The sequence below is a fragment of the Mixophyes fleayi genome, chromosome 3, assembly GCF_038048845.1.
Source record: "Mixophyes fleayi isolate aMixFle1 chromosome 3, aMixFle1.hap1, whole genome shotgun sequence".
In the NCBI taxonomy this organism is placed as follows: Eukaryota; Metazoa; Chordata; class Amphibia; order Anura; family Limnodynastidae; genus Mixophyes; species Mixophyes fleayi.
In genome coordinates, this window is record NC_134404.1 from 140,516,073 (window position 1) to 140,540,616 (window position 24,544).

A 24,544-nucleotide genomic window follows, 5' to 3' on the forward strand; every position below is an offset into this window, starting at 1 on the left:
GAATCCCCTCCACTCAATAAAAAAAAGTACTTTTATAATAAAAATTTTTTTTTCAAAGATAGGTCTCCAGTGGGGGCCTCGGGCCACCAAGCAGGCCCGGGCAATTTGTAGCCGCCCCCTCCCATCTCGGCTATAATATATATATATATATAATTATGACTCATTTTATGAGGCTAATATAATATTAACAGTAAGGGACCAGCAAAAAAACGTTATGCCGCACAGTAGTCCCCCAGTTCACATCATACCTCATAATTGTGCCTCCAATTTATATCATGTCACATAGTTGTGTCCCCAATTCATACTTTGCCACAGTTGCTCCCAGAAATTCATAGTTTCCCCCAATACATTTTATGCCACAGTAATGCCCCCAATAGATTTTATGCCCCAGTAATGCTCCAAATACCTTTTATGCCTCACATAAGTGTCCCCAATACCTTTTATGCCACAGTAATGCCCCCAATATCTTTTATGCCTCACATAAGTGTCCCCAATACCTTTTATGCCACAGTAATGCCCCCAATACCTTTTATGCCTTACATAAGTGTCCCCAATACCTTTTATGCCACAGTAATGCCCCCAATACCTTTTATGCCACAGTAATGCCCCAAATACTTTTTATGCCACGGTTATGCCCCCAATACTTTTTATGCATCACATAAGTGTGTTATGTTCTTGCACATAGATTTGCCCTCATTCAAGATAGCCGTGATTGCCTCATTAAGTTTCCATCTTGGATCTCTGATATGAACTTGCCATTACAATAGCCCTTATCCAAGATGGCCAGAACTGTCTCAGGAAGATTCCATCTTGGATCTCATTTCCTGTTTGGGCCTAGAAAAGGCACTTCCTGTTATGCAGCCTTTACTCGAGTATTGTGTTTGTGTCTGAACCAGATGCTTCCACAGAACCTTGCTCCCTTGTGATTTGGAATACAAGTACTTGATACCTCTACAAGATATTTATCTTGTTGATACTTTGGACTTGCTTGCTGGACATTTAAGATTTATTTCTGTATCAAAATACATCCTGTTTACTACAGAACTACTTGGCTATTGGGTTCCGTTTGTAATACCAGAAGTGTGGCAAAGTGTCTCCAAAACCTTTTATGCCACAGTAATGCCCTCAATACCTTTTATGCCACAGTAATGCCCTCAATACCTTTTATGCCACAGTAATGCCCGAAAATACTTTTTATGCCACAGTAATGCCCGAAAATACTTTTTATGCCACAGTAATGCCCCCAATACCTTTTATGCCACAGTAATGCCCCAAATACCTTTTATGCCACAGTAATGCCCCCTTCTCTTCAGACTTCAAAGTGCCTGAAAATATTTTTTGGATACAGAAAAATGCCCCCAATGACTGTTATTGCTTCAGAATTGCATACATTTTTTTTAGGACACTAATAAATTAATCAAAAAATGATATAATTTTATACTTACCTCTTCCAGGCGTGATCCAGTCCGCAATGGTGCTTGGGAGGAACTGCGCAGCCAGTTCTTCTCTTCTCCGGCCGGAGAAGTGGAGATAAGCTGAGCTGCTGCGCGTGCGCAGTGTCGGGGAAGGAATGATAGCCGGAGAAGTGCTGAACTGCTGCGCGTGCGCAGTGTCGGGGAAGGAATGACAGCCGGAGAAGTGCTGAACTACTGCGCGTGCGCAGTGTCGGGGAAGGAATGACAGCCGGAGAAGAGCTGAACTGCTGCGCGTGCGCAGTGTCGGGGAAGGAATGACAGCCGGAGAAGTGCTGAACTGCTGCGCTTGTGCAGTGTCGGGGAAGGAATGACAGCCGGAGAAGTGCTGAACTGCTGCGCGTGCGCAGTGTCGGGGAAGGAATGACAGCCGGAGAAGTGCTGAACTACTGCGCGTGCGCAGTGTCGGGGAAGGAATGACAGCCGGAGAAGAGCTGAACTGCTGCGCGTGCGCAGTGTCGGGGAAGGAATGACAGCCGGAGAAGTGCTGAACTGCTGCGCTTGTGCAGTGTCGGGGAAGGAATGACAGCCGGAGAAGTGCTGAACTGCTGCGCTTGTGCAGTGTCGGGGAAGGAATGACAGCCGGAGAAGTGCTGAACTGCTGTGCTTGTGCAGTGTCGGGGAAGGAATGACAGCCGGAGAAATGCTCAGCTCTTCTCCGGCTGTCATTTAGAATGGACGGACAGCGTGCCCGGACTCAGGGGCCTGCGTCCCCTGGTCTAGATTGTCACCTGGGTGCCCCCACACTGTATGTTGGCCACACACATAGAGGGCAAGCAGCTGTGAAGCTACCAGCTGCTGTTCCTCCATGTTTGTAATGACGTAGTTTTGTGGCGCATGGCTATGATGCTACAGTGCTGTGCCACACTCCACCCTATGTAAGAAGCAGGGGGAGGGGCTGATGAGGGGGTGCACCTAGACTGCCCACAACCTATGTACTGGCCTCACTCAAGCACCAGTTTGGCGCAAGAAGGCAACAAGTCCAATGAGCTGTGGCTGGAGCAGTGTTTCAGTCTGGGACATAACTTCCACAACCCATGGGGAAAAAATATCTACTCAGGTTTAAAAGATTTTACAACATGGTCAGTGTAACTCGCCATTGCGGTTATACAGGAAAGTGGACGTTTAAATTAATGATGGAGATTTCAGTAGGAAAAGAGCACAAGTTTCTATGACAAATGAATTATGCAGTTCTGTTATTGAAAACATTTTAATACCTGAATCCTTCTTTCTGATTCCTGTAATTTGAAAATTGAAGGATTTCTAGGCTACACTTTTTCTCTGCTAAAATAACACCCTGAAGAAAAAAATGGCTTTCATAGTGTGTTGTTGATATAATTATGTGCCTTTATATTGTTATCTTTATACTTATAGGGTTTGCAGCTAGCTTTCTCTAAGAGTTAGGAATTTGTGCTAGGTCCCAACATAGAGGTAAAATGTATTATATCTGCAACAAGCCATTTTATTATTGAGTTATTGTTGAGCTTACATCATATTTTAGATTTTAAAATTAAATAAATAAAAGGTTGGGTAGCTATGTTTTTCTTATCCTGCATATGCACATCTGGCAATTACATTGTAGTTAGGGCTTTCACATGTCCTGTTTAGGTCAATACCTATTTTTCCACTCAGAAAACGTATTTTCCCATAATTCAAACTCCTGATGCACCCAAAAGGACAAGATGAATAGAGGTAGTTTCCTACAACTGTCTTACTTAATTAGAGACCTAAAAAGAAGTATTGGTGGATTTTATGATCCAAACAAACTTAAGGTTACAGGGGTGTCCTGGTTTTTAATTTCAAAATTATTATGGGAGCCTTAATTTTTCCAGGAGTTCAAACGCAGGAGGTGCAAATCATATTTCAGCTACAGAGAAATTTGACCTTCCATAAATAGCCTATTTTATGTTAAAAACAGTATAGAAAACCTGGAGAAGCAGCTGTAAGTACCTTCATGTACTGTAACTTATTTCACAATTTTATCAGCTTGATCCCACACAGCACAACTGGAGTTGAGCATGTTGCAGCAAGAGCGGATTTTACATAAACTATGACTGTAGCCAGGAGCAGAATACTATTAATGTTCTGGAACTACTGAAATACATCTAGACAATAGACAGTGACACATACCAATGGAAAAGTAATGCAATATTTTACAATCATCTGTATAACTGCTTCTACAGAAATATAATAGCTGCTTCTAAAATACTGCTATATATTCTGTCTATGCTGTTCCTATCACTAAACAACAAAGTTTTTTTCAGTGCTAAAGATAAGGACATAAATCCTAACCATACATTTCTGCATAAACCCTCAAAACCAGAACCTATCAACTTTTGTATAAAAGAATGTAAATTCTATCTCTCTATAGATTTAAACCATGTATACAACGGTTTTTGGCAGCGTTTCACATAATTGAGTGTATGCTTTTTTGTAGCTTGGGAAAATGCATTGTTCGTACCTATGACCAGAGATTCATATGCTATGTATACACATACTGTACAAACAGCAAACATTCCATCACCTGTCCAACATTCCAGCAATATCAAACACAAGATAGAGTTGGTCTTGAGCCCTACCTATAACTACCAATGTTGCAGTTATGACACAATCAGGTGTTAAAATAAAATAGAATGAATTGTCTTATGGGCAAGAACAGGAAGGGTTAATTTACTAGACTGTCAAATCTCACTTGCCTATGCTCTCTCCTAGTGCCAGTATCCATAGCAGACTGTCATATTCAGTCAGCCTTAATGTCTGTGATTAATTCTTCCTAGTAGAATGTTTAGTACACTGCCCAAATGCCTTAAGCTTTAAATTCCCTTAGTAGTCACATATGACAATAGCTGTGATTAATCCAGGTCATTTACGTAACGTATCTTGCATGAAATACCTCTGCACATGCTGCGAAACAGACCTTCCGCAAATGAAAGCAATTGTTTACAATTCATGTTTGGGTGAAAATAACACATACTACCAATGGCCTGAAGGGCGTAACAGGGGAGAGAATGGCTGGACTAACTTGGCCCATGTACAGTAAGGACATTCTGACACAGATGCGCCCCATTCAAATTCTGGTGTTGCTGCTTTTAATTAGGGAAGTGCACCGGCGACTTTTGATGTCTCGTGTTTTGTGTTTTGGATTCGGATTTTCGTGATGTTTTGGGTTCGGATTTGTTTCGCAAAACACCTGCCGAAAGGTTTTGGTTCGGATTTAAGGTTTTGGATTCGGATTTTTTTTGAAAAAAGCATAAAAAGTTCAAAAATCAAGTTTTTGGGCTTATTTTCACTCCTACGCTATTATTAACCTCAATAACATTCAATAACAAGCATTTCCACTAATATACAGTGTATTCTGAACACCTCACAATAGTTATTAGTCCAAAACGTTGCAACGAGGTATCTTTCTGGACTGCGTAGTAGAGTGGTCCCCACAATATAATAAGAAAACCATCAACTGGTCTTAATCGCACCAAAAAATGTACCTGGACTGCGTAGAGGAGTGGTCACCACAATATAATTTAAAAACCCTGAACTTGTATGATTCGCACCAATAAATGTATCTGGACTGCGTAGAGGAGTGGTCACCACAATATAATAAGAAAACCATCAACTGGTCTGAATCGGACCGAATAATGTACCTGGACTGCGTAGAGGAGTGGTCACCACAATATAATTTAAAAACCCTCAAATGGTCTGAATCCCACCAAAAATTGTACCTGGACTGCGTAGAGGAGTGGTCCCCACAATATAATAAGAAAACCATCAACTGGTCTTAATTACACCAAAAATTGTACCTGGACTGCGTAGAGGAGTGGTCACCACAATATAATTTAAAAACCCTCAAATGGTCTGAATCCCACCAAAAATTGTACCTGGACTGCGTAGAGGAGTGGTCCCTACAATATACAACATAATGCCAAAAAAAGAGTTGCAAGATGGAATTGTCCTTGGGCCCTCCCACCCACCCTTATGTTGTTGAAATAGGACATGCACACTTTAACAAACCAATCATTTCAGCGACAGGGCCTACCAAACAACTGTGGCTGAAATGATTGGTTTGTTTGGGCCCCCACACCAAAAAAACAATTCATCTCTCCTTGTACAAACTAAACAGGCTCTACTGAGGAAAGATGTTGTCCTCATCCTCAACCTCTGATTCCTCTCCCCCTACAGTGTGTACTTCCTCCTCCTCACACATTATCAATTCGTCCCCGCTGGACTCCACAAGCACAGGTCCCTCTGTACTATCTGGAGGGCAGTGCTGTACTTCATTGAGGAATTGATTATTCATTTTTATAAACATCATTTTTTCAACATTGTGAGGAAGCAACCTCCTTCGCCGCTCACTGACCAGGTTCCCCGCTGCACTAAAAACTCTTTCCGAGTACACACTGGAGGGGGGACAACTCAGGTAATATAGAGCCAGTTTGTACAGGGGCTTCCAAACTGCTTTTTTTTCCTGACAGTAGCAATATGGACTGTCTGACATGTCTATTTGGATGGTGTCAGCAAAATAATCCTCCACCATTTTTTCTATTGTGACAGCATCCAATGCAGCAACAGTAGACATGTCTGCAATGATTGGCAGGTCCTTCAGTCCGGATCAGATGTTATCAGCATCCCCGCCAGCGGGTCTTTTAGCAAAACTGAGCTTTTTCCTCGCAGCTTTATCCTCCAAATTTTTGTTTTCCATTATATGTAGCACAAGAGAGCGTACCCCTAAGCCACACACACTCGGCAAAGCCTTTAAAAATTATATGCGGCACAGGAGAGTACCACTGGACTTATACTGCAGAATCAGTGAACTTTGTAATATTGCAGTAGCACTGGACTTATACTGCAGAATCAGTGAACTTTGTAATATTGCAGTACCACTGGTGGACTTATACTGCAGAATCAGTGAACTTTGTAATATTGCAGTACCAATGGACTTATACTGCAGGATTGTTTTTGGATATTTTTTTTTAATTTCTTTTTTTTATAATTATTATAATTATTTTTTTTATTTTTTTTTATAACTTTTTTAAAAAATTTTTATAACTTGGGAATAATGGGGAAATAACAATGCCCTTAGAAGGACAGAGCACGGGACACAGCACCACTGGACTGAACAGGACACAGCACAGGACCCAGCAGCACCACTGAACTCAGAAGGACAGAGCATAGGACACGGCACCACTGGACTGAACAGGACACAGCACAGGACCCAGCAGCACCACTGAACTCAGAAGGACAGAGCACAGGACACAGCACCACTGGACTGAGCACAGCACAGCACAGCACAGGATATAGCAGGGCAGAGGACCACCTAACACAACCTCCCTCTACCCTGATCAATGCCTGAGTGAAGATGGCGGTGGGCAGCGGGGAATTTATAGAATCCGAGTATCGCGAGATCCGACAACGGGATTATGACTCGGAGCCTCGCTTTCAGTTTTGCAATTGGCGGGAATACCCGGATCTGTCTCGGATCCGGCTCGGATCGGCAAGGTTCGGGTGGGCTCGGATTTCAGGTATCCGAGCCCGCTCATCCCTACTTTTAATATGTAAAATTTGCATCCACTCCAAGGCAGGTAACTGATGGATGACAGTGATGCCCAAACACAGCATTGCCTCTCACAATCTAATGTGATGATTGCCAATTCACCTGCACACCCGACACCTCATTTAATCAAACTACACTATATAAGATAATTACAGGGGGATGCCATAATACCATTTAATTTATGAAGAAACAGTGCATGCAAAAGAGCTAGAAAGAACTTTCACATATGCGTCTCAGCAGCAACAAAACAAATTTTATTTAATTTAAAAAGCATTGTATCTGCTGGCATATGTGCATATTTTAACCACCATCACCCCCCCCCCCCTCCTGCACATTTTAAAAAAGAAAAGAAAAATGAACAGATATGTTGAGCTGATCAAAAAATATTGTTTATCATTGTTTTTATTACATTTGTTACAGTCAAAATTTTTATTTTTGTTTATAAAAGTTATATCTTGCACAAACAAATGTGTGTGTGTGTTATATTCTTGAACTGTATATGTGTCATAATGAGACATATTTTATAATAAAGGATATAATAAATGGAATAATTGCTAGCATTACCCTTTTCCGGTTAATGAGTTAAACATCAGTGTTTTAGGACCTATAAGGACAATTAAGGAAATACACGCATGTGCTTCCAGATATGAATTAGTAGTAAGTTAAAAAGGTGCAATTGCTCCAAAAAATGCAGTCCAAAAAAAGCACAATTACACTTACATGCGATTTATGTCATGTGAGTTGCTACCATATTCACATCAGAACGTATTCCTCAGATACTCTTGGATTTGAATATAGGCGTATATATGTACAAGTTCCATGCTCATTTTAAAAAAAAATCAAGTTGTGTGCAAGCTGTGTATGGATTTCAATAATGTTCTATTTCTATGATACCCTACAGAAAATGTATTTCATTTCTAAAAGTTTCTTACTAAAAATACACACCACACCTCTTCCAGTGAGGTCAAATGGAGGGGAGCAGATGGGATAAAGGAATTTATTTATAAACGAAAGCATGATATGAGAGAGTTGTCATATCCGATCAACCTGCTGATATGGATTTATCCTATATTTATACTTGCCTCAGCACAGAAATCAAGAATTACTTTGTGCATTTATCTATTTCTATGTGTGACCATTTTATTCTTAAATAAACATGCTTGCAAAATTTTATATTACTGTGTGTCATTTTGTTTTCTTATTGCTTATACTTTAAGTATTGTGGCTATTTGCAATATTGAAACATATTTAACAATGTTCTGCCTTTGTGTTCTTAACAAATTTGTGCAATAGATAGCTTGGTTATTAAATCGCTAATATAGTTTTAAAGTACTTTCCATGCTTTAACACATATAAGCAGCTTAATGCATACATTAACCAATGATATACAGTTATTCATGTTTATACTTTATATGTATGAATTTTCCAGGTAGCACATCCTGTGTCTAGTAGAAAAGTCTAAATGCTGCCTCACAGCAGCAGCCTCATCCGTGGACTGATTGCATTAATGCCTGCAAAAACCTAACCTCCAGCACTGATAGTGACGGGGCTCCTCACGAAATTCACTTGGCCATTTACACTGTCTTCATATTGGAAGCTAAGATTATGATTGCTTCTTATGTACTCTCAATAAATTGTTATATTTGATTGAGACTTGTTTCCTTGTGTTTGTCATTTAACACTGTACATCCAAAGTACCCGATTTCACCGGGAACAGATATACATTATCTGCATTATATTATTTTTGAGTTAATCTGAAAGCCTCCTCAAATTAGGATCTCTGCAATATTGTTGGTGGCAGTTTTGAATTAATAGAGAGAGTGAAGTATAATTTTGATGTGTTTTTAATAATTTTTAGACAGATCAGGTGGTTTTGTAAGTGATTAACCCCTTGCCACATACATGTCAAACATGCTCAGATGATTGCAGGTTGCGACAAATTGGTGGAAAACGTGAAATACATAAGCAAATTATGTTTACCTGACAATTTAATTTCTTTGAGGAACTATAAAAATGGGTTAAACCTTGGTCAGCAGAGTAGTGACAGAAACCAATTAACACCCCGGGAGGTATAAAGTGTAAATCTTCCCTTCTTTACTTGTCTTCGAGTGACCTCCCATGCGGTCTCTGAAAAATATATCCACAGAATGGAATGGAAGGTATAAATTGGTACTTTCACAGAGTTGCTCAAAGAAATTAAATTATCAGCTAAACATAATTTACTTATTTCCTTTTCAGACTCAATAGCAGCTACACATGAATGGGATGTACCTGAGCACTAAAATATGGGTAGTGCAAACAAATAAGAAAAAAAAAAGTAGAAAGCAATCAATTTGTGCACAAAAAAGTGATTTTATTGACCAACTGCTTGAAAAATGTTTATTCTAAACTGAGTGACATTAGGTAAATGGCAAGAAGGTGGTCTTGAGGGCTATCTAATTGATCATTGATCAATCAACAGAATGTAAGCCAGGAATAATCTGAAATTTGTTTGTGGTAGGACACTTGTTTGAACAACCAGGTCTCCTATCACAAGCATTTTTCAGATTGTTCTATCTTATTTCCATGTATCCAATGCCCTTAACATGAATGGGAAGTTCATGGGACATAGATACCCACTGGGCTAGTTGAAACACATTGAAAGTTAAGAGTGAGGAGAGAAGTGTGGGATCAGTCATTATATGCCACCAGTGAACAACACATCCAAAATCTTTAGAGTAATAGATTTTAATGTTTTGAGAAATCTGCGTGCATGAGATGAAATGCTTCAGCAAAGAGAACAGAATTGAGAAATCAGGATCGTGGTGTTGGCTATATTGGACTAGGAATGCAGTTTATGTGTATAAAGTTTTACCCAAACAGCTGAGCAGATGGAGAAATTAGGAGGGCACCACAGCAAAAAAGTTCCATTGATCGTATGCCCGGTATTTGTGAGGTTCTTATGCACATTTATAATATCTATATACTCCTTTTGCTGACATTAATCTATGTTTGGGCTTTGTTGTTAACATTTCTCTCATAAAACACTAGTGGGTAAATGTATCAAGCTCCGATTTTGAAAATCCAGCGATGTATTAAAGTGAGATTTGATGTATAATCGCCAGAGATGTGTTTCTATCAAAATCGCTATTTCCAAAATCGATAGAGATCAACGTCCCGACTGTTTGCCTCTCTAGCTATACAAGTCGCAAATGTATGAAGCTGCGATTAAGCAAACTCTCCTGAGTTTGCATTAAAAATTGTTAAATACAACACGCTGCATCCTTGCTGCGTGATTAGTAAACATATCACTGTTACACTGTCTGAGTATAGAACTTCAGGTACTTGCGACTGCCCTCTTCCCTTTAGAATGTAAGCTCTCTAGTGAGCAGGGTCCTCCATACCCTTTGTTTTCATGTCTCCATTCATTTTGTCTGCCCTGTCTGTTCTTGTTTTACGTATGTCTTGTATTATGTATGTCATTGTCTTCTCAACTGTACGGCACGGTGGAGCACTGTGGTGCCTTACAAATCTACGATAAAAATAATAATAATAATAATAATAATAATAATATGCCTCTTAGTGAAGCAGATGATACACAGAGTAGCCTACTTTTGAAAAATGTGATGTTCTTGGGTACATGCTGCTGCTGTCCCTGCTGGTGAAAGTGAATCACCAACCCAGTGGGCTGTCACAAACATATAATCTTTAGTTTGCCCAGTTCCGCTTGTCCACATATCTGTGGTTAAGTGTACAGTGGGTAGAATGGTATTTTGTAGCCCAATAATTACATTTTTACGAACCTTCTGGTAGAGGTGAGGAATAGCTTTTCTAGTAAAATGGTGTCGTGATGGAATTTGGTAACGGGAACAGAAGACCTCATGTAACTGTCTAAAAGCAGCTGCATTAATAGTGGATATTGAACGCAGATCTAATACTAGCATAGTTGCCATGGCATCTGTGATCCTCTTTGTGACTGGGTGACAGCTTTCATACTTGCTTCCTCTTGCAAAGGATTGTTTAACAGTCAATTGTTGTAAACTACTAGTAGTCTTCTTCTTAGTCTGCTTCTGGGTTGAAGATCCATCCCCAGCAGCAGGAGCAGCAGCAGTGGGCCTAACGCTCAAGGATTCTTCTGAGGAGTCCTGGATAGGGGAGGAGTCATCTCGCCTTAGAAATGTGGATGCAGGACTAACTCCCAACAGGGCCGCCTTCAGAAATCATGGGGCCCAGTACAGGCCCCCCGTTTCCCCTGCCCCCCCGATGAGCGCCCCCCCATGAAAACAGTGCAACACATACTTACCTGGAGGCCTGCTGTCTTGCAGTCTGCTGGTCTCCGCTACTCTGTCTTCAGCCTGTCACCGTGACAGCCAGGCACCAGGATGCGATCTCAGGGGTGGAGGAATCATTCCCCTGCGATCATGAGCTCTGTCACGGTGACAGCCAGGCTGAAGACAGAGCAGCTGAGACCAGCGGACTGCAAGACAGCGGGCCCCCAGGTTAGTATGTGTTGCGCTGTTGTACCGGGCCCCCTGGTGAGCCCGGGCCCGGTACAACAGTACCCCCCGTACCCCCCTGATGGCGGCCCTGACTCCCAACACTTGTGAGGATATTGATGAAGATGTTGGGGGTGTAGATTGCAGGTGCTGAGATCTAGCTGAGAGAAGGGAGGTAGCTGATGCTGGACTGCTTGTTGTTATTTTTTAGCATAGGTTTCTGATTTTCACAAAAGCTTTCCATGAACTCGCTTCAAATGGAGTAACATGGATGAGGTTCCTAGATGATTAAGGTCCCTACCTCTACTGACTGTGGCTTTCCATTGCTACAATTGGCTAGACAATTGTTGTCAGGATTTGGGTAAAAATAATTCCTCACATAAGAGGTGGATTTTTAGGTCTTATGCCCAGGCATGACAATGGCCTTCTTCTTATCACTGGCAAGAACTGCTGCAGTCTTTGTTTGAAAGTGTATGTAAATAATATTGTGATCTGTGAGGTGGTCAAAATTGACTGCAAATGACCTGAAATTACTGTTATTGAGGTTAATAATAATGCAGGGGGGAGAAAAGCAAAAATATGTGATTTTAGAAAAAAAAAAAATAGGAACTTTAGAAGGAAAAAAATCGGGATCCAAAACCAAAATACGAAGTTAATCAAGATCCAAAACCAAAACCTGAACACAGGGGTCAGTGAACATCTCTAATTCTTAATAAGCCCATGTTTTTGCATATGTGCAAACCGTTGTTTAAGTGAGCAGTAGTGTGACCGCTCTAGCTCGGCAAGTGGCGAGCGTCATATAGAACTCAACGAGCGTTCTAATTTCTGTGTTACTATGGCCACAGTAAAACAGCTGGAACTTAAACAACGGTTTACCCAAATAAAGAACTATTTTACTTAACAGCGTTCTAAATCGGTGTACACCACCTTTGTAAATTTTACCAACAGGATTAATACATTTTTTAAAGGAGACTACCATTAATTTGCTTTTGCTGATTGCAACTCTTGGACTAAGAACTAGTTGCATAAAAGAGTGGTGGTATTAATTTGAATTTTGTGCATTTGGACTGATAAGATTTGTGCGTTATTTTTTAACTAAGTTGTTTCAGTGATAATTGTTTGCATCATATTATTGTTTAGTATTGTATATTTTTTATACCTCTTGTTTGCAGTTCAATAAATCTGTATTTTTTTTTAGTAATATGTAAGTTTTTGCATAGCTTTAATATGAGGAGTAAGGTTTGCACTCAAAGCCATTTGTGCTTTTATTTAAGTTAATGTAACATCCGCTCTAAGGGGGTTTGGATTCCTAGTGTTAGCCAATATCAATGCTGACTGGCCTAAGGCAGAGATTCTAAAGAGCCCCCTGGTTTTCACCAAGAACCTTTGCAAAGCATGATGGGCTTTGCTGCTGGGAACTCGCAGGTCTCGGTCCTCTGGTCTGCCCCTAGGCATAACACAGAAGTGGGAGAGGTGTAGGCAGAGCTGAGGTAGGAGCAGGAACACAGGAAGTAAACAGAAGAAGTATCTGGAGCAGGTGGTAAGCAGGGAACTGGTACACAGATGGGCAATTGCATTACAGAATCAAAGGCAAGAGTCCAAAGGAAGGTCAGAAGGCAAGCTGGGAATTGGTACAAAAGGGGTTAATGTATATATTCCAAAACACAGGAAGATCACTGGGAAACCAGGGGTCCAAGTAGGGAATCTACAGGGAGTCAGGAGGTAGTAACCTGTTGCTCTGAAACTGCTAGTGTCAGGGCGAAGCTTAAATAGAGCCAGCTTTTGAATTACCCGCCCATTGGCTCGGTCATGTGACCAGCCGAAACCCGGAAGTATCAGGCACCCACTGTCAGAGCGGGTGTCAACGATCGGGGAGAAAGAAAGGATTGTGACAGTACCCCTCCCCATAAAGTTGGGCCCTGAACACCCTAGGAGAGTTTATCGTGAATTTTATTGTGAAAGAGTTTACATAACCGGGGAGCATGTACATTGCTGGCACTAATCCAGGACCAATCAACTAAAAACTGTAAGACACCTCTAGAAATAAGAGAATACAGAATTTGCTTAATCTCATATTTATGCTGATCGTGGACTAACACGAGTGATGGCAGCGTGTCTGAAGTGGAAAATTAATTGGAGACTATCGGTTTTAAGAGAGATACATGAAATACATTGGGTACCCGCAAAGAAGGAGGAAGGTTGAGCCTAAACATGGGGGTTAATGGTCTCAATGATTTTAAAAGGACTGATAATCCTGGGTGCCAATTTCATATTGGGTACATGAAGTCGAAGGTTTTGAGTAGAGACACAGATCTTGTTTCTGTTACAACCAGTGCGGCATAAACTTATAGAACAGGTAGAAGAGGCCTTCATCTTTAGCAGCCGCCTTTCCCGTAGAGACTGGTTATGCTCACAGGTACTCAGATGCCCCCAGGTCTTAAACTCAAAGTAGTATAAGTTTATACTCACACGGCTGCGCTCAGGTACGGAGGATGACACACGGAACAGAGGCAGGCCAGCGATCTGCAGACTGGACGGAGCACCAGAGGAGAAGTCAGGTGTCAGCATGGTCCGGGTCACAGGCAACGGTTCAGAATCCAAGGACAGGCAATGGATCAGTATCACAGGCAATGGTTCATAGTCCGGGTACAGGCAATATGTCAAGGTCACAGGCAATGGTTCAGAATCAGGAGACAGGCAATAGGTCAAGGTCACTGGCGAAGGCTCAGAATCCAGGGACAGCAATGCGTCATACGCAAGTAGTCAAATCCAAGGTTCTCACCAACAAAACCACAGGAGCAGGCTAGGCACAGAAACACTGAACTATAATGGTAGGGAGGCTAAGCCCTCCCTGCCTTATAAACAGGCACTGGCCAATGGGGGCAAGAATGTAATCAGCCCTAGGGGCTGTCATAATAAACTTCACATGAGCTTAGCGCGCGCACCCAGTTGCACCTAATGCCGGGATGCGGCGCAATCAAACTGCAGCGTCTCGACTGTTGCCTAGACAAGGGCCGGAATGAGGCCCGGAAGTGACGTCCCGGTTGTCATTGCGATGCAGGTGAGAGAGTCGCAGTACCCCCCTTGAGGAGGGGTCAAGGAACCCCGACATCTAGGTTTTTCAGGGAATTGTTTGAAGAAACTCTTGAGCAGACTGTCAACATGCAGGCGTCTCTGAGGAACCCAAGAGCGTTCTTCTGGACCGTAGCCCTTCCAATGCACTAGGAAATGGGTTTGCCCCTGGACTTTCTTTGAGTCGAGAATTTTCTCTACAACAAATTCATGAGACCCATGCACATTGACTGATTCAGGCTTCGATGGTTCGTGAGTTTCAAACTTGGATGATGAGATCACAGGTTTCAAGAGGGAACAGTGGAATGTATTAGGGATTCTTAAGGAAGATGGAAGCTTGAGCCTGAAGGCAACAGGGTTAACTTTCTTAATAATAGCGAAGGGTCCGATGAATCTAGGTCCCAATTTCTTACAGGGTTGTTTGATTCTAATAATGGGGGTAGACAGCCAAACTTTGTCTCCTACTTTAAGAGAACAGGTCCTGCGGTGGCGATCAGAAAAAAATTCTGCTCGAGCAGAGGCCTGAAGCAGGGCGGAATGGACCTTCTTCCAAATACTTCTAAGACGAGAGACAGTTGAACGTATACCAGAGGAACCAGAAGAATTGATTGTAGAAAGGGAATTGGTCCTGGGATGAATTCCAAAATTCCAAAAGAATGGAGATAGACGGGTGGAAAAATGACAGGCATTGTTGTAAGCAAATTCAGCCCATGGGAGCAATGAGGACCAGTTGTTATGAAATTTGGAAATGTATAATTGAAGGAATTGTTCCAGAGACTGATTGACTCTTTCTGTCTGACCGTTTGACTGTGGATGATAGGCAGATGATATGCTGATATTAATGCCCAGGTGAGTGCAGAAGGATCTCCAAAATTGAGCGATGAATTGAGACCCGCGGTCCGAAACAATATCCTCCAACAAGCCATGGAGATGGAAGACATGATGGATGAACAATGATGCCAGGGTCTGAGCATTGGGTAGCCCTGCTAATGGAATAAAGTGGGCCATTTTGCTAAATCGGTCAACCACCACCCAAATTGTACTGTGACCAGATGAGTTGGGTAGATCCACAATGAAGTCCATTGAGATATGGGACCTTAGTTTAGTTGGAGCGGACAAAGGCATGAGTTGACCCGATGGACAATTTCTAGTAGACTTGTTACTGGCACAATCCTTACAGGATAGGACAAAATCTCTGATATCAGAAGATAAGGTGGGCCACCAAACATAACATGAGAGAATTTCGGTGGTCTTAAAGATGCCTGGATGACCAGCACTTTTATTTTCATGGGCTTCGGACAAGACGGCCTTTCTGAAATGAACTGGTACAAACGACTTGCCAGACAGAGTCTCGGGAGGAACAATTCTCTGGGACGGCTGAGAGATGCCCCTAGATCCTGGGTCAAGCCTGCATGGATGGAAGCTGGAGGAATAATAGGAAGCGGAATAGTAGACGGGCGTGAGAAGAAATAAAACTTCGGTAGAGGGCGTCCGCTTTGGTATTCTTGGAGCCCAGGCTGTAAGAGATAATGAACTTAAAGCGGGTAAAAAAACAAAGCCCAATGTGCTTGCCTGGAAATTTAAGTGTTTAGCAGATTCAGATCCGTTCAATTTTTTTTTCTTAATCTCACCACAAGGCTGACAGTCAAGCAGTCCTGGAAGTAAATTGCCAAGCTGCCTTTCACTGAGGGTGGGCTGCAGTTTGCAGGGTCACCACACGCAGGAGGGAGTTATCCTATGTAGCTCAGCATTCTTGAGCTTAGATAGGCGTGCTCACAGCCCTCCATTAACCAATGCGGAACAGACAACATCAGTGTGAGAGGTGAGTTGACTCACATATAGGACTACAGAGCAGTGTTTAATGTTTTTAGTGTGTGTCACAATTTTAATTTGGGCACTACTGTGTGGCATAATATCTGGGGGAACTACTGTGTGGCATATTATCCGATGAAGCACTACTGTGTGGCATATTACCATCTGGGGGCACTACTGTGTGACATATCATCTGGGGGCACTATTGTGTGACCTTTCATCTGGGGGCACTACTGTGTGATATATTATCATCTGGGGGTACTACTGTGTGACATATTATAATCTGGTGCACTAATATGTGCCAAATTATCATCTGGTGCACTACTATGTGTCAAATTATCATCTGGTGCACTACTATGTGTCAAATTATCATCTAGGGCATTACTGTGTGACATATCATCTGGGGGTACTACTGTGTGACATATTATCATCTGGGGGTATTACTGTGTGACATATCATCTGGTGCACTACTATGTGTCAAATTATCATCTGGTGCACTACTATGTGTCAAATTATCATGTGTCAAATTATCAACTGTGTGGCATATTATCATCTGGGGCACTACTGTGTGGCATATTATCATCTGGGGGCGCAACTGTGTGACATATCATCTGGGGGTACTACTATGTGTCAAATATCTGGGGCACTACTGTCTAGCATATTATCATCTGGGGCATTACTATGTGAATCTGGGGCACTCCTGTGTGGCATATCATCTGGGGCATTACTGTGTGACATTATCATCTGGAGCACTACTGTGTGGCATATCATCTGGGGGCACTACTGTGGGACATATTATCATCTGGGGACACTACTGTGTGGCATATTATCACTACTTGGCATAATATTATCTGGGGCCACTATTAATTGGCATATGCTCTGGGGGAACTACTGTGTGCTATATTATGATCTGGGGGCACTATTTTGTATAATATGATCTGGGGGCACTATTGTTTGGCATGATATTATCTGGGGCCACTACATTAAGAATTTAATGGATTTTCCAGTAAATTTGAAAACTCAGTTACTCTTCTGCATAGCGTTTACTTATTTTTATACAAATAACATAACAATATAATTTACCTACCACATACTTGCACACGTGAGGAGCAATTTATTCAGTATTCAATGCTTGATGGGGGGGTATAGAAAGGGGAGAGGGATCTCAGAAGTGAATGAGATAGGAGGCTGGCATGGCCTGCCTGTGCGGTGTGTCAAATGTTTTTTTGTTTACACAATGTAGTCACACTCCTCTTGCATCCCAATCTTCAGTTCTTTACATTCATTGGAGAGAATTCAAATGAGCGCGTTACTGTCAAAAATAACGCACCTTAGCACTATTACGGTAATAGTGTGCATAATTACTGTTAGTACGGTAATCTTTAATGCTGGTTTTTGCTTGCGGACAATCCAGGTTAAATTTACTGTATTAATGGTTATATGCTTAATGCTGCGTTGTTCCGGGGGGAATTTAATTCCCCCCATTAAATACTTGGGGTGTAGCACAATACTTTATAGCATTTCTTTGTGTCTGTTTACTTGTGACTCCGCCTACCACTACGTGTTGCATTAGCCCCGCCTGCCACTGATGGCTATGGATAATTGAGTTAACCCCGCGTACTTTTGTGTTGGTTCCGCCCACAGTTTGTTTGGCCCGCCCATGTGAGTCCATTTTCAGATTTTTTCCCAGGGCCACTTTAATTTTCCAATCCGCCCCTGATTCTGACTCCCAGGATGTTAACTCCTTTATCAGATGAGGTAGTTTCTCACCCTGCCACAATACCCTACGTAGGGTTTGACAGAAAGAAAACTTTGCTAAAAGCTGATAGCGTTTAAATAAAACCCTGACAGAATCGTATATACAATCAGGCCCGGCGCTCCCATTAGGCAAGGTTAGGCAATTGCCTAGGGCGCCGGGCTCTGCAGGGCGCCTCAAAATTTAAAAAAAATGACTATGGTCATTTAAAACGGAAATCCACGGGGAGGAGAGGAGGGAAGGGGCTATGAATCTTACCTGCATGAAGCTGCTCCTCTCTGCTCTGTCTCCTCCCCTCCGCTCACTGACAGTGACAGGCCGTGATGATGTCATCATCATGGCCCGACAGTGTCTGTGAGTGGAGGGGAGAAGACTGAGCAGAGAGGAGCAGCTTCATGCAGGTAAGTTAAAGAAAGACATGGGGAGGGGAGGGGAGCTGAGGGGAGGGAAGCGCAGCGCCAATTTTGACAGGGGGGCGCCGATTTTTAAAAGGGGGGGCGCCGATTTTTAAAGGGGGGGCGCCGATTTTCACACTGTGCCTAGGGCGCCAAGGACCCTAGCACCGGCGCTGTATACAATGCATGTCTAAAAATTATATTGAAGCATGTTTGTCAATCCTACCTAAAATCCACTTTGGTGCTTTTACGATATGGATATATTCAGTTGATAATGAATTAAATTCAGGAAATTTTGTAATTGCATTTCAATCCATGGTAACATTGTCAGGGAGCATATTAATTTACAATAAAAAAAATACAGTTATGGATGTTTTCACTATTTAGCTATTAAAACCTCAGCCAGAAGTGCTAATACCATAAACTTCATTGAAAAAAACAATTTAATAGTTGATCTACTTGACCTACTCATTAAATCTAAGGGGTGAATTCAATTAGCCCCTAAGTGTCTCATGGACGTTCTGGAGACACTTTGCAGAAGAGATTTCTACCGCAATTGCCGGCAATGTGTATAGCGTGATGCATGCGCGCCACATCACTGACAATGCAAGTGGTGTGATGGCGTACAGAAGAGACAGCTAATGATCAAAATACCAGAAGCAATTGAAGAAAACTGACCTTTACATGAAATGGGGATTGTTGTAAACTGGATTTGCCCCGGAATGCCGGAAACGCCTGCTCCCAGCAGCGCCCTCTGCTTCTTGGTGTCTCCAGTGAAGCTTGCTGCATTTCCTTTCCCTGTATAGTACACTCTGTGCTGCTACACAGATATGTTCACAGTAATGTGTGCAGTGTTTATAAATTATATATCTCCTAAGTGTGGCACAACTATTCCACATATTATATATAGATGTGTGTGTGTATGTATACATATATCGTACCTAAATATTGTTGTTATTCAGGAGGGAAGGCAGCATGGAGGGCGCAATGTGAGCATAAGGGGGCACAGTGTAGTTGTGAAGAAGGGGCACAGTAATGTGTGTGTGATGGCACAGGGGGTTTGTTGCAATGTAGTGACTGTGAGGTAGGTGGTGGCTAATTAATGGGTGCTATTTTGTTTGTAGGGTGATGGTGGGGACTATTAATTTGGGGTGGTTTGGGGGCTATTGAATGTTGGGGTGAGTTTAGGGAGAATGAGGTCTATTTATTAAATGTGACTATGAATTATTTAATGGCAGTGATGGTTGTGGGAAATAGGTATTGCTGGGGCTGTTTGCAGGAAGGGAAATAGGTTTATTTATTAAATGTGAATACTATTATTTTAATGTTGGGGCTGGAGAAAGGCCTAATTATTAATCATGGGTGATATTGATTTAACGCCGGGGCTGACTGTAATTTTCTAAATGTAGCCATTTTTTTCCCCAAATAGGTCCTCCAACATTCCAGGATCCGGACAAGCCACAACTAAAGAAACCAGCAGCCACAGGTGGAGAAAGTGAGAAGAACAGGTAGGACAGAGCAGCATAGTATGTGAAATGTTGTGGTTGTGGTTCTAGTAGGGACAATGCCAATGTTTGGTGAGCCCAGAGGGCGCAGGCCAAGACTGAACTCTTTGTGTACACACTGCATTCTTCCTATACTACACAAGGGTGCTAGATGTCCTGAAAGTTAGGAGTGCTTGGACAAATGTCACGCTCTGGTGAATTCAGGACCTAGGGCCTGATTCATTAAGGTTCTTAAATGAAGAGGATTCTCATTTCAGTCTCCTGGACAAAACCATGTTACAATGGAAGGGGTGTAAATAAGTGTTCTGTTTTACACATAAGTTAAATACTGACTGTTTTTTCATGTAACACACAAATATCAACTTTAAATTTCAGTGTACAAATAAGCTATCAAATATTTGTGTGTTACATGAAAAAACAGGCAGTATTTAACTTATGTGTAAAACAGAACACTTATTTGCACCCCTTCCATTGTAACATGGTTTTGTCCAGGAGACTGAAATGAGTATCCTCTTCATTTGAGATCCTTAATGAATCGGGCCCCTAGTGATTTTGATGTGCTAGCCACGCCCCAATGGTGCATTGCCACGCCCCCAATTGTGTGACCACACCCCTGAAACATTTTAGTCGGCGCAAATTTTTTTTGCTTACTCAACTATAAGGGGGGCCCCGTGAATTTGTTGTACCGGGGCCCTGAATTCCTCCTGGCAGCCCTGTATATGTGTAATATATATATGTATAGATATACATGAGCAATATAAAATGTGGAATAGTGTGTGTGTGTGTATATATCATATATATATATATATATATATATATATATATATATATATATATATATCTTGAAAACACTACACACAGTGCAGAGAACATATCTGTGTAGCAGAATAAAATACATTGAGTAAGGAGAGAAAACACAGCAAACTTCACTGAAGACAAGCAGCAGAGGGCGCTATAGGAAGCTGACCCATTCCAGCGTTGCGGTATTCCAGCAATTCCAGGCTTTTACCTAATTCCACATGAAGCTAACACTACAAGTAGTGTACTTCTCCAATGGACATATACTTAATTTAATTCTGCACAAGATGAATCCCCTTACTGTGGTTTGCATTTGTTTTGCACTTAACAGGGCAACGTTTTGCAAACATCTGACGTTTATGTTTAAGGAAACACACAAAGTTAAAAGCTGAATAAAACGGACAACTAATGTATACAAAGCTAGATAGTACCACAATGTCCAACTATGACTATGAACAGACACAGAAAGAGTATTGTCATCAGGAGTTAATATAACAGTTATATTACAGTTTTTGCAAATAACCCCAATCCATGATTACCACTATTACGGGTAACACAATAAAACATTCAGGGCTGCTTAAAAACGTTGCCTTATATATCAGTCTCACTGTCATCAATATAAATCTCTCCCAAGGGTACTTAGAAGAACAGGGCAGAAAAGTCCGTTCTATTGACAGCTGCTGGGGAAGAAGCCATTGGGTCGGTCATGTGACCCCAGAGGAATGCTGTGGATGTGCATTACAAGTGTGTGTGGGGGGAGAGAAGCACAATCTCCAAAACCTCCAGTTCTGTAGCTGCAAATCCCACTGACGCTTAGAAGCCATGCTGACTGATGTGTTTCTCAACCAATGGATAGGAAATGCTTCAGCAAGTCAACCAATCCACCACTTCCTACAGCCCGAGGTGGCTTTGTTCATCCCAGTTTGAAAAAAAAAAAGCTTCAGAAGGAATGAGAAAAAAACTTGTGCAATTGTTGCCAGCAGAACAAGAGTGGGGCGAAAATCGTGGATGGGAGAATAGTAAACCTGAATTTTTGTATCCGGGTAGTGCTGCTCTCGTTCTGCTCAGGATGGTGAGTTGTTCTCCTTCACAGTAACTGGAGAGAGATTTTAAGGATAGAATACAGAGTTTAGTGACGTGTCTCCGTTTATACAGTTTATCTAATAGTCCAGTATTTACTAATTACTAGTTCTAGAGATCAACACTCCATGAAAAGTTTATTATGTTACTAGTCTAATGTTTGTTTTTCCTTAATGTTTTTGAATGTGCGGTTTGGGTACCTATATATTTGTTTATTTTAGAGAATGATCCAATGATTTTAATGCTATGCAGTAGTTAGGATGTCTTACAGTTTGTCATCGATAGCACTTTTCAATAGAAGAAACGTGCCCATTTATTTGCTGACTGATCTGCTTATTGACTTTCTTCTGACCCCATTACAGAAACTGCTCCATATTTTATACCACACTTTACATGCCTGATTTATTTACATAATACACTATTCTCACCAACTTTATAAACTGTTTGTCAGGAATTACGAGTTCAAGTCACTGATTACGTTTCATTTGTTTAGATAAATTCGTAAAGTTGTGATAGCAAGTCCTTATATTATTAATTCTGTCTTTGTAGATGTGTGACAGCTGACCATTATGTTATTCTGAATAAGGGAGAGATTTCACTGCACCAGGTTTTTTAGTCAATGTGGATATGTAAAAACATCCCCTAATTAGTAGTTATCCATTTTTGTTCAGAATTTTACCATAGGTATATAAATGAAGGGTGCACCCAAATACTTAAAGCATAAATATGAAAGGGTAAAAAAGAAAAAGAATTATATATCGAGACACTCTGGGATGCTTGATCACATTTAAAAGCATCTATTTTATAGATTTGCATTAAAACACAATTTTGTTGGTTTAATGAAAAGCCGCAAAATATAAAAACATAAGTGTGATACTTTATAGTGATAAACTAAAAAAAATAAAAATAAAATTATTTTCTTCCACATTGCGAATATATTATGCATCACCAATAGGTGTTTTGTTTGAACTACAAAAATAGTGGATAATTATTCCTATTCTACAAGGGGAATCTAACTAGTGTTTTCAGTGAAACCCTGATCAAGCTGTAAATAACATTGTCATAGGATCATCTTTTACTCTGATGAGTAAACTATGATATGAAGGTCAATAAAGACTACTAATGTGATACAGTATGAGCAGAACAAACATATGTGACATAAATAAAAGGGTTTCATTTATTAAAGAATATATGAGATAACAAAGCAATTGCAGTTCATTCTGTGTTTTAAGCACTATACACAAGTTTATCACTACACTGTATCATGCTATGTTTTTATGTTTTTTTTTTACTTTTTATGCATTATTTTTTTATTGCATATCAATAAAATAGATGCTTTTAAATGTGATCAAGTATCCAGGAGTGCCTTGATATATACTTTTTCTTTTTTGTCCTTTTGCATTATGCTATTTTGACACCTGCTTTTTGCCTTGCTCAGTACACTCCTTTTCAAATGCCATGTCATGTGGAGCTACATTGCATATGTTTTGCATTTGGCTCTGTAAATGTGGTGGTGTGGAAGTTCTAATGTTCTTGTTGGCCTGTGAATATTCTAATGCTTTTATTGGCTATTTGTTGTTCTAGCACTCCAGTGGGCCGATGCTGTGATTGGCCACTGGTTGGACAGAAAATTGCATTGTTTCTGTTTAGGGACTTGCAACTGTCACAAAGGGTTTTTTTTTTTCATTATTAGTTTATTTTGTTTCTAATGCTTGTGTGTACCCAGAGAAGTATTGTGTGAAGGATTTCACTGTATGCTGGGTCAGTCAGACTTTGTTCTCAGTAATGCAACTACATTGCTGGCCATACATTCTGCAATATCAGGTGATTGACTAAAATATCCGCTATACACAATAATGATGATCCTAGTGAAATTGATAGAATGATTGATAAATATGTGCAAACGTCTTCCAAGTGATTAACTGGCCCCAGTAATGCTGCAATCGAATGGACTCCTTTTATCCAATTTGGCCACCCACATCAGTGGCTGAATTGGACCTAGATCCTCTGGGCTTCCTTGGGTTTGCATTTGTGACAGTAACTTGGAATCGGCATTTCTCTGGAAAATGTGTATTTCTCAGTGGTGTTTATTGTACTTAACTAGGGTGCTACTAATCCTGGTATTAGCAGACTATGTATGTTACAAGAAGATTTCAAAGCATTGGATATCAATGTAGCTAACAACTTGTTCAGTTGTTCCTAACAATTGGGAAAAATGTTTTCATTGGGTTTATCATTTTGTAAAACAAGAATATCAAATAACCAAAATGTTGTTATGGAAATCCATGTTAGAGAGTTAAACAAACTATTTTTTTACTAAATCATACAGCCTAGATATTCCAAAATAGCAAATTTGGTCACATAGTCAAAAGTTCTTGACTTGTTTTTACGTGTAGTTATTTAATCTGTGATTTGACATAGTGTAATAATAGTAATTCATAAGTGAACATTTTGAACATACAAGTTCAACACAGCCCTAAGTGTGTGGAACTTATATGTTCTCCGCATGTTTGTGTGGGTTTACTCTGGATGCACTGGTTTCATCCTACAGACCAAAAATAAGTACAGAAGTGGAAGTTGCTCAATCAATTTATAGGCTCATAGCAGGTGCTTGAAAGGGTGCGGTTATCC

General features: G+C 40.9%; 1 protein-coding gene across 4 annotated transcripts in view; it reads left to right on the forward strand.

Annotated features, from left to right (window-relative positions):
• Positions 1 to 21,766: 21,766 nt before the first annotated feature.
• Positions 21,767 to 24,544, forward strand: part of ARHGEF10 (Rho guanine nucleotide exchange factor 10) — a 123,692-nt gene continuing 120,914 nt past the window's right edge. For 3 of the 4 annotated variants that reach the window (XM_075202473.1, XM_075202475.1, XM_075202474.1), the window contains exon 1: positions 21,771 to 21,905. The gene's annotated coding sequence lies outside the window, so the exon portion shown is untranslated. Of the gene's footprint in view, positions 21,906 to 24,544 lie in introns of all 4 variants that reach the window. The other variant, XM_075202477.1, reaches the window with a different exon arrangement.